Raw genomic sequence first — 11,607 nt, forward strand, 5'->3', positions numbered from 1 at the left:
GGCTTAGATCATCTTGCCTGAAACGACGTCGTTGAGGCGAGTTGAACAGCCTGATCTGGACCGTTCGTTTGAATCAGATCAACGGCTTTGGTAGGGATGCCGATACGGCGTCGTTTGAGTCCGTGTTTGGGCAGGCCTGTTTTGGACTGGATCAGAGTGCTGGTTTGGGCCTGTTTTATTTCATTTCTTTTGGGCCCAAACCGGTTTTCCCTCACTCTTTTACTTTTTTTTTTCTCTTTTTTTTTCTTTTAATAATAATAAAAATAGTGAAATTAAAATCAACAACACTGTGACATTTCCACATAATTATCACAAAATAGTTAAGTAAGTTAAATCACAACCTAGAACGAACGACGCACATATATTCATATTTTTGAATTTTCTTTTAACGACACATATACTTTATATATATATATATATATATATATTTATTTATTTTATTTTTTTTTTATTTTCGTTTGATAATGACTAGATGCAAAATGGACAGACCCACAAACACATGTCACGGACAGATCGAAAAATTGTACAGCGAAACCATTTGTCACTATTTTTATTTTCTTTTGGAGCGATTGTCCGTAAAGCAAAAATCACGTGCTTACACCTTCCACTGCATGCTCAAAGTGAAGCATTTTAATTTCCAACTATAAATATCCTCTACGAAACTAAATGCTTCCCATCACCAAATTAAAACAAACAATCTCTCCAAAAAAAAAAAAAAAAGACAACCAACAATTAGGGGTGGGCATAAAATCCGAAAAACCGAATTTCGAACCAAACCGAATTAATTTGGTATTTCGGTTTTGGTATTTCGGTTTTTTCGGTACAAAAATTTCGGTATTTCGGTATTTCGATTCGGTATACGGTATTAGATTTTTGGTATTTCGGTATACCGAAATACCGAAATAATTAGCCAGTAAATGGTTGCGGTATTGTGTTAGTTTGTAGATTTTTAAAACTATTGAAGCCTGTTTCCCTAAGTATTTTGAGTTCTATCTACCATTTATTTGAAATGAGATGTTCTTTCCGGGTGAATGTTCATTATAAGACTTATTTATTCCTTTTCAACAATAGTTTTTCTCATTGTTGAACTTGATCTAATTGTGGTTTCAGCCTAGAAACTTATCCAATCTCATGAAACATGAATATTATTGCCATACAGGGATAGATGAGGCTGATGACTTAACAAGCCATATCATTCGAAATTAGTTATTGGTTTAGCTGATATAGTTAATCTAATAAATTTGTATCTAAGATATTTCACAATCACAATCTCTTATGCAGAAGCCTTATAACATAGATTTGGTTTAAACCGAAACCGTACCGAAACCATACCGAACTAAAATAAGAAATACCGAACTGTACCGAAATATTTTGGTACGGTATTTGGTATACACAATTGATAAACCGAATACCGAACCAAAATTCTTAAATACCGAACCGAAATGCTGAATGCCCACCCCTACCAACAACAACAACATAGCCATTATATGTTCACAAGTGGGATCTGGGGAGGCTAGAGCATACGTAGACCTTACCCCTGCCTTTAAGAAGACATAGACGTTGTTTCCGGCAGGTCCTCGACTCAGAAAGAAAAAAGGGGCGGGGAAATAACAAGCATTCTAATATGACAACCGAAATAAAAATACAAAATTAACACTAGTAATGCAATCACAAAACCGAAACCAAAGGCACAGGGGTGGTTCAAGCACATACGGAGCTAAAGCCATAGTTTAATATGAGGCTTAAATATTTTAAAATAAAGTTATAATATATGTTTTTATTTGAAGTCTATTCTTCTAACTTTTTGAGATACAAAATTGTTAATAACTTTTTTTATATTCGATTTTCTCTAATAGTTCATGTTCAATTGATAATATAACCAACTCATTCAATCTTTCTTGAGATATTGTTGATATTAGATAAGATTTTACACAGCAATAGAAGTATAGAACTATAAAAAACTTAAAAGTATTGTTGAACACTTGAACTAATGAAATCTTTGAAAAAAAAGGTGAGTAATGAAATCTTGGAGAAAGAAAGTGAGTAAGAACATCAAAGAGAAAGGCAGAAAATATATAGGATTTTGTGAGATATGAAGAGATTAGAAAAAAGAAAGATTGACTTGGACAAATTAAGGAATAGAGAGCAAAAATTTTAATGGAGTAAAAAGTGTAAAACTTAAATATTGAGAAAAGTATTCATCTACTCATTTTTAAGTAAGTCAAATTATTACCTCATTTATATATCGAAAAAGTTTTCCTTTTCTTTTATATTAAAAACTCTATTTTTATATTAAAAATACTAAATATTATTTTTTAAATACTTATAAACTTATTATTTTTAAAAAATGGGGCCCCTAAATTTGGGGGCTTAAGGCACACCCCTTACCCCTCATTACTATGGAGCCGGCCCTGCAAAGGCAGCAACAAGTAATAACAACCCATCAAAGAAATTAAAACCCCATTTTTCTTCATGGAGAATACTACTCAACATTTTTCATCTATTAGTTGTGAAATAAATCTTACGATCGCAAGAAGCATAGAGCAAAGTTCGTTAGCAAAAAATAGCTTGTTTGTGAGTTGCTATCCTGCAGCAGGAAACAACCAAAGAGTTCAGCTAAACAGCGAAGAAATCTCATCATCAAAATGTGATAACTTGTTTTGGGATGAATCTTTCTCATTGGATTGAATGGGGACGCAAGACTCTATATATTAACATGCTGAAGCAAAGAATAATCATATTTGAGCTCTGGTCAAGAAAATATCTTCCAGTACGGTTTGTAGTTTTGATAAAAAATTTCAGTGACCTAGACTAATTCTTGCTACAAATACGTCCTTGTCCGGTTTGTAGTTTTGATAAATTTTCATGACTTTGATAGAATATTCTCTCGAGTTTAATTTTAGTTCCCTCAAAGCAGGGGCGGACCAATGTACGTGAACCTTGACTTCTCTTTTTCAGTTTCAGCAATACAGTGAAATGATAATTGACATACCATGTTACAATTAGTTAAATCATTATCTAACACAAATGACAATGTTAATTGTACATGAAAGAAAAAAATTATATGTAAATTAAATTATCAAGAATCTATAGAATTAATTACTTAGATGGTCACTCAACAATGAAAATTGTCTAAAAAAGTCATTTTTTTATTTTCTAATCGAAAATAATTAACACACAAAGTCGGTTTCTTTGGGGGGGGGGGGGGATGTTAATACTTTATCTTAATCTATCATAGCGTTCCCCTTTTATGTTATTTATTTTAGTTTTTGTAAAATAAGATTTTCCAAGTGTGTTTTTTCCATTGATAATACTTCTCTAATATATATACAAGTCGTACCTCTATAAGTAAGGAAACATATACGTACAATTTATTACAAATAATCTGATTACTTCAACTAAGGAAAGATATCTCTATGATCTGATTGCTACAACTAAAGAAACATATCTTTGTGATTTTGTAATATATACAAATGATCACATAAGATCCTCCAATACTCCCCCTTAAGTTGGAGCATAAATTGTGGAAATGCCCAACTTGGCCAACAATTTACACTCAAGAAAAGTGTTGATTACATGGGGATTTTTCAAGGGATAAGATAAAAAAAATCCACAGGTACTTTGATTTTCTGCGGAATTTCCTACCAAAATAAATCCGTTGGAAAAACCTCCGTAGGTAATTATTAACTAGGAATTAAAATATCCCCAGGTAAATTACCTGGGGGTTTTGTATCCCCATGTAACTTGCGGATTTATCAGGAAACATCTAAAAAAAATCGCAATAATATTTTGGTAAAAATTCGTAAAAAAAGGGATTTTTCTTGGGAATTTTTGTAGGAAGAAATCCGCATGTAATTCCCCATGAAAATCCTTAAGTCCGTAGGAAATTTTGAGGTAAAAAATTATGGCCGAAAAGAATTTTCTTGTGAATATTTTCGCAGGAAAATTCTTTGAAAAGCCCCAAGTAAAATCCGCAAGAGCACATTTTCGCAAGAAAATTTCCATGAAAATGTTGCATGTAAAACCCCAACAAAATTCCCAAATAATAATTCGTAGATAAATCACCATGTAAGATTTCCAATGAAACAAAAGAAATATTTGAAATCCCTAAGAAAATCCATAAATGATATTTTCGTAGGAAAATTCCTATGTAATATTGGTAAGAAAATCCTCATGTAATTGTTTTTTATAAGGAAATTACTATATAAAATTGACGCGTTCGAAAATATTTTCCCATTAAATTTGCAAGTAATCTATGCATTTTCAAGATGTTGTTTTTAATTTATTCTAGCTTATATTCTTACAATTCAACTATATTATCATAATCATAATCATTGAACACACATCTAATATAATTATAACGAAAAGAAAACATAATTCATAACGTTAATGTAATATCATATAATCCTTAATCAAAAATTAAAATATATCAAATGTGAAACTTAATAGTCTAATGAACATCTCAATCATGATTACAGTCACTTTCATTCGCATTACCAGGGTGAGAACCACTTTTATTCACATTATCGGAGTCATCGTCACTTTCGTTCTCAGATCCTTGATTGTCTTTTGAGATGATAACTCATTTGAAGATGATGCATTGAAATTCACATACTTCTTCAATAAGTCTAATTCTTTCCTCATCTTTTTAGTTTTGCGCCACTCTTCTTGCAACTGAGCATATAAGTCAGCATTGGAAGCATCCATCTGAGATTTAATTATCTCATCAATTTCTCATTGTAAAGTAGATGTTGAATGCTTAAGTGCTTTTATAGATCGACCCAAAGAACCAAGTCCTGCAACCCTTCCTTTTTTCTTTCCACCAACAGATTGCACCTAAATATCCATTTCACTTAATTGGCTTGCTGAATTAGTGTCTCCTACCTCAGTTGATGCACTTTGAGAAACTGACAGTTCTTGTTTCTTTTTTTCAAAATTATTCTACACCAAAATAAGTTATTTGAGATATTATATAGTGCCAATAGAACATCGTTCTCAAGACAAAAAATTAAAAAGGAAAAGAATTAACTATTGTTCTTAGGAGAAAAAATATATAACACAGAGCCCAAAAATGATGAACCAACTGCTCAAATATAATGATTCAAGAACAGAAGCTGAAGCTTGGCAAAGAATGTGACTTTATGAAGCTTGTAACAAATCCACAATCTCATTCAAAGAAGAATTTTTACATCTAATACGAAGGGTAATCAAATAACTGAATATTGCAACAATGAAATAGAAATAATAGCAGACAAAGAGAGTGACCAATATTGAACAATAAAGATGCCTATTATTACTCATTACAAGAAATTTCTAAACTAATTCAGATGCTTAGACTAACTCAAAAACAAAAAGAAAACAAATAGCTACCCATATTGTAAGTCAATAATGAAAATAAAGATCTATACCAATTCTCTACCAATTCCATCAAAGTTGCATCTTAATCAATAAAGATGCCGATCACTTACTCATTAGATTATTCATATTAGTATGTATCCACTTGTAATCCTTCTTTGGACCTAAGAACTAGCAACATGCGTTAGGAATGAAACATCTGAAATAACGCACAAACTAGAATCACTTTATTTTATTTAATTCTTTGGCATCGTTGCAGATTTAGCTGTACTAGGATCTTTATTATTCTCATTGTACTCTACTTTGATGGCCAATTAGTCATAAAGTACTTGTCAAAATTATAAGTAAAGATAACTAATAACTACAACACCCGCCTTTATATATCATTAACTTCAACAACTAATAAGAAGAAGCACGCAGAAAAATAAGATGAAATTATTTTGAAAATTTATGTCTATATGAATATGATTTGGAATGATATAGACATAACTTTACAAAATATAGAAGCACTGATCTGCGAGACTCTGACTATCTTAACGGGTACCCTCTGATTAAAGGTCCAAAGAAAGGTAGAAGATGATATCTGAAGAAAATGCAGTTAGAAAATGACGGTATTCTCTTTGATGAGAGCCTACTTCACTTTTTGTTACTAATATGTATAGATTGGTCCCAATGATCAGCCTTACCACCTGACCCACCCCTTTAGTCCAACACTAAAACAGACCCCAACGGTCGAACTCTGCTGTAAGATATACCAGACTTTAGACTTACTGTCTAGTTTCAAAATGGCACTAAAACAGTTCATTTTTAAAGCATTGACATATCTGCTCATACTATTGACAGTGAGGTAATGGTTCGGAAAAAAGTAATAGAAGGAACACTTACATAAGCAGTTTCAACTTTCTCATTTATTCAACATTTTTCTTTTTTTTTGTGCGATGAGTCTGAAAATAAAATTCCGCAATTGAAGGATCTTTTCCTGTAGGTTGACTACAAGCAAATTTAATAAATACATCCATGCCACTTATAAATTCATCTGTATACCTCGCTCGACAGGGAAGAAGTCTATTTTCCATCTATTTTCGATGCTCGGAAATTTTCATTTTTTGAATCAAAAGATAAATATATTTAAAAACATAGATAATATCATTTAGGCACTAGACATAAAGCAGTTAGTGTTGGAATTCCTTGCTGCCCAAAAATTAATTTATTAGCAATATTGTGTAGTACAAATAAAATAACTCCTCAAATAAATCATCTTAGTTTTGCATATGAGATTATAATCTTCTTATTAGGAAACGAGAGTTCAATAAAATCAATACAATCAATCTCTGAATTCACACTAACAGATCAAATAAAAAGGAATCACCAGAAAGCATTCTATTAATTCGACCAAAACAAGACATCCTGACCAAATAAATAAATGGATATCTTAACTTTCTCATTTTATTCGAGTCTTAAATGTTTAGTTCTTCAAATATTAGTTAGTTTATATTGACAAAGAAATTTAGATGTCTTGGCAAAAACTATTTTGAATAATAAAGAAGAAAAATTAGAATGTAAGTCCAATCACTTGCTTTTTGTGACGATCCGGCCAGTCATCTCATGAGTTACCGCTCCGTTTTCCCCATTTATGCTTTTTTATGCTTTGTTATCTGTGTTATGTGGTATGGGTTGGTTGGATCGAATCCGAAATAATTTTGGAAAAGGGTTGAGACACTTAGTCTCTTTTGAGGAAACTTAAGTTGGAAAAGCCAATCGGATATTGACTTATATGTTAGAGGGCTCGAATGTGAGTTCTGATGGTTCGGTTAGCTTCAGGAGGTGATTTGAAACTTAGGAGTGTGATCGGAATGGGTTTTGGAGGTTCGAAGTAGATTTAGGCTTGAATTGCGAAGTTGAGATTTTGGTAATTTCTGGTTGGTAGGCGAGATTTTGATATAGGGGTCGGAATGAAATTCCGAGAGTTGCAGTAGTTCCGTTGATTTCAGTTCATTCGGACGTGGTTTGGTTGGGTTTTTGATCAAAAGCGGAATTCGGAAGATTTTGGAAAGTTTGGCTTAAATCCGATGTGTTTTGGGTGATTTGATGTTGTATGAGGTGTTTTAATGATTGGAACAAGTTTGAATAAGGTATTAGGATATGTTTGTGCTTTTGGTTGAAGTCTCGGGGGCCTCGGGGTGATTTCAGATGGTTAACGGAGAAGTTGGATTTTTGTTGCAGCTTCTGAATTTGCTGCTTCTGGTATTTTCGCACCTGCTGATTGGGGACCGCAGGTGCGGCGCCGCACGTGAGGGAGATCTATCGCAGAAGGGAAAAAGGGTCAGGTGAGCAGAGACCGCAGAAGCGGTAAGGTGACCGCATCTGCGATGTCGCAGATGCTGAAATGTCGTCGCAGATGCGATTTAGGTTGGATAAGTAACTCTCGCAGAAACGGAGAATTTAACCGCAAATGTGGTACTGCAGAAGCGGGTATTGTGCCGCAGATGCGAAAAGGGCTGGGCAGAACATATAAGTTATTTTATTTCGCGAAATTGAGTTATTTCACCATTTTTGACTTCAGCTTTGGAGCTTTTTGGGCGATTTGAAAGAGGGATTTCAAGGGAACTTCATTGAGGTAAGGGATTTGGACTTAAAACTCATTCCTATGCTATTATTCCATGGATTAGAGCTAGAAATTTAGGAAATCAAAGGTGAAATTTGGGGAAACTAAGACTTGGGAACTTAAGCCTTTAATTGAGGATTTGAAGGACCATTTGGGGTCGGATTTGAGAACTTTTGATATGTATGAACTCATGGGGAGATAAGGAACCTATTGATGTAAAAATTATTGAATTCTCATATGTGGGCCCGGGGGTCGGGTTTTGATAATTTGGGGATTTGTGCCCTTTATTGATTGCTTTCGCTTGGGCTTTGTTCCCTTAACATATTTTGACGTTCTCGTTCTGATTTTTGGATAGATTCGACATGCGTGGAGGCCGATTCGAGGGGCAAAGGCATCGCGAGTTAGAGATTTGACCGGTTCGAGGTGAGTAATGATTGTAAATGATGATCTGAGGGTTTGAAACCCCGAATTGCACATCGTAGTGCTATATTGAGGTGAGGCACACGCTCGATGACGAGTGTGGGGTTGTGCACTATTGGAGATTGTGACTTGGTCCGTCCTGATTGATGATTTTACCGCGTATTTGATTGAAAACTATTTGCTATCATTATTATTTGGCTGAATGTCATATTTGGGCCTAGTGCCAAATATTTGAAACCTTCGGGGCTTTTTATTGATATTTCCTCACTGTTTTGACTTTATACTTGAACTCAATCATATTATTTTCCATTGTTTCTATACTCAGCCATGTTTACTCAGTTTTAAATACTTAAATGATCTTTTAAATGATAATTAGGCTGAGAATCACTATTTTACTATTGCCCAAGTAGATTGTGAGGATTTTTGACTGAGTAAGGCCGAGGGCCTATGCTATGAAAAAATATTTGATACTGATTATGAGGCCGAGTGCCTGAGTTATGTATGCCACAATGTGGCTTGATTGATATGAGGCCTAGGGACTAATGATGATGCCATGAGGTTGCTTGATATTGCGCTTGGGCCGTAAGGGGCCCCTCCAGGAGTCTGCACACCCCAGTGAGTGCGGGTACCCATTGTGATGTGAGATTGAGCCCGAGGGGCTGGTATTGTTCTGAGATATTGCCTGAGGGGCGGATTCGTTGATACTGTGCCCGAGGGGCGAACTTCTATTTGTTTACTTTACCTTCACTGCCTGTCAACTACCTATTTATTTGTTAAATAATGATTTTACTTAACTTTTCACTGGTTTACTGCTTTTAAATGGTTTTACTGTTTCATTATAGAATGCCTTGTGCCTTATGTGTTTTCTTACTTTCAGTCGTTATTTACATTTGTTACTCACTGAGTTGGAGTACTCACTTTACTCCCAGCACCCTGTGTGCAAATTCAGGCGTAGCTGGTCCGGCTCCCGAGTGCCGATTCATTCCAGCTTCAGGCGGATCTCGAGGAGTCTTTAGGTAGGTATTGGCGCTCGCAGCCCGGAGCTCCTCCCTATCTCTTTTCTTTATGTCCTTAGTTCAGTACCAAACTCTGTAGTTACATTTGAGTGTTCAGCGTTGTTAGATGCTCGTGACTTGTGACACCCCGGTTAGGGCTGTGTCGGGTTGTACTTCCGCACCTTATTGATATTATCCGCTATTTAGTATTATTAAATCATGCTTTAGACTGCTTCTATGCTGTTTAACTGTCTAAAAATGTGGATTGGGTTTAATTGGCTCGCCTTGTCTTCACGAGAGGCACCATCACGATCGGGTTTGGATTTAGGGTCGTGACACTTTTGAGGTCGTTGATGTTCTAAACATATATTAGTAACACTAATATAAAAACTTTAGAAGAACCAATAAGCTATGTGGCACTTAACACTTCAATTAACACTAAAATAACACCATAATTCAAGTTTGCTTCTTCTAACATTTATTTAATCCAAAAAGAAAAAAGCATACATATCTAACATATCATTCGAAAATTAATCAAAATAGTCTCATATGGTACCTTCCAAATTGCATATCAATATCAAATATCACTAACAAGATCCCAACACCTGAACTCAGAATTGATGATGCATAACCATAAATTATGCATCTTTTGAAAACTAAAGTTTGCCAAATTGTAAAAATTTTCAGTCTTTTCTTTTGTAAATTAGAAATTTCCATCCCCAAATATATATAAAAAATCAAGGGTGATGATACTCATATTCACTTAGCCAAAGAATGACCAAAGCAGTAACTGAACATCATGAAAAACACAATTAACCTAAAACTATGATTCCACAAAAGATGTAGAAGAAATAAACATAAAGTGTCTTTAAATTTCTATAATAAAAGAGAACATAATTAGATAAAGAGATAGAGAAAAGGAGAGATGCTTACAGGTATTTAGAAGAAAAGGGGAGAAAGAATGGAGGCGACAGAGCTTAGCGGGTGGAGAAGGCGAAGAGAGCAAAATCACTGTTGGAAGTTTGAGAGAGTACAATACCAAGATTAGTGTTGCCGTCTTCACTTTTCTCTAAGTCCTAACCTAGGTTTGAAAGCCAAAAGTTTTGATCCCTTTCCTTTTGCTATGACGCTTAAGTTTCCCGCTTCTGTTCTTCGTATTTTTTTCAGTTGTAAAAAAAATTATATATTAAAGCTTTTATTATCTTGGAAGTAAATTATGAATAAATTTTTTTAAAAGTTTAGATTATAACCATAAAATTTGTAAAAACTTTTCAAAGATTACTTTTTAAATTTTAAAATTTTATTTGTGACCATCTATGTCAATTTAACATAATAAAAGATAATTTATATTTATTAGAAAAAATATTAATTTGTTTGGATAAAAAATTATTCCGAAACAATGAAAATAATGAAAAAAAAAATGTTAATTTATTGTAAATCCTGAAAAAACAAAAAAAATTGTGTGGGAATGTCGTATGACACTATTTTGATTAATTTTCGACTGATATGTAAGATATGTATGCTTGACAAAATTATTTTTTCAAAAATATTACTTTTTTCAATATAACTAAGTCATTCCTAACTTCTCCCCACAAAAAATATTTTGTAGACTCTTAAAAATCAAATTCAAATATTTCTTAAATTTGTGTGTACCCCATGATTTTCTCGAAATCGTTACGTTTATGCAATTGCTATCTTCCTCACATTCATTACCTACACGACGAAGAGCATTTATCGTCCATAATACTTAATATGATCTAGCTAAGGTCATGTAAAAAAGATATTGGGGACATATAAAAAATATGTACATAGAATAAACCTATACACTTTTATCTATGATCGAACTTCTTCAATATGATAATTGTCTTCCAAACATATATTTTAATTTATCTTATACTTAAGATAAAATAATTCTTTACTATTACTTTTAACTTATTCTCATGCGCTCTGATTATCTTGGTTTAATTTTTTTATTTGCAGTGATATATGCATAGCTAAATTAATAAGCTTAAGAAGTAGAGATAATAAATTTTAAATCGGTGCAAAAATAATTCAGTAAGTAACAAAATTCTCAATACAACATATGTGATTTTCAAAGACAGTACTGTGACTCAAGCTCGGAGCAAGTAAATCATTATGCAAGAAAAAAGATAAATCCCAGAATGACGGAATCCTCAGCTAAATCACCAAGAAAAATATTCTAGCTAACCTCGCAATACACAAATCCTCAGC

General features: G+C 33.5%; 1 long non-coding RNA gene across 1 annotated transcript; it reads right to left on the reverse strand.

The window, feature by feature from the left end:
- Positions 1–4,358: 4,358 nt before the first annotated feature.
- On the reverse strand, positions 4,359–10,464 carry LOC107798224 (uncharacterized). The gene is made up of 2 exons (XR_001650852.2): positions 10,309–10,464; positions 4,359–4,941 (listed from the first exon to the last, which is right to left on the reverse strand). It is a non-coding gene; the product is annotated as an uncharacterized LOC107798224 (long non-coding RNA).
- Between the last annotated feature and the right edge of the window lie 1,143 nt (positions 10,465–11,607).

Source organism: Nicotiana tabacum, chromosome 11, assembly GCF_000715075.1.
Source record: "Nicotiana tabacum cultivar K326 chromosome 11, ASM71507v2, whole genome shotgun sequence".
Taxonomy (NCBI): domain Eukaryota; kingdom Viridiplantae; phylum Streptophyta; class Magnoliopsida; order Solanales; family Solanaceae; genus Nicotiana; species Nicotiana tabacum.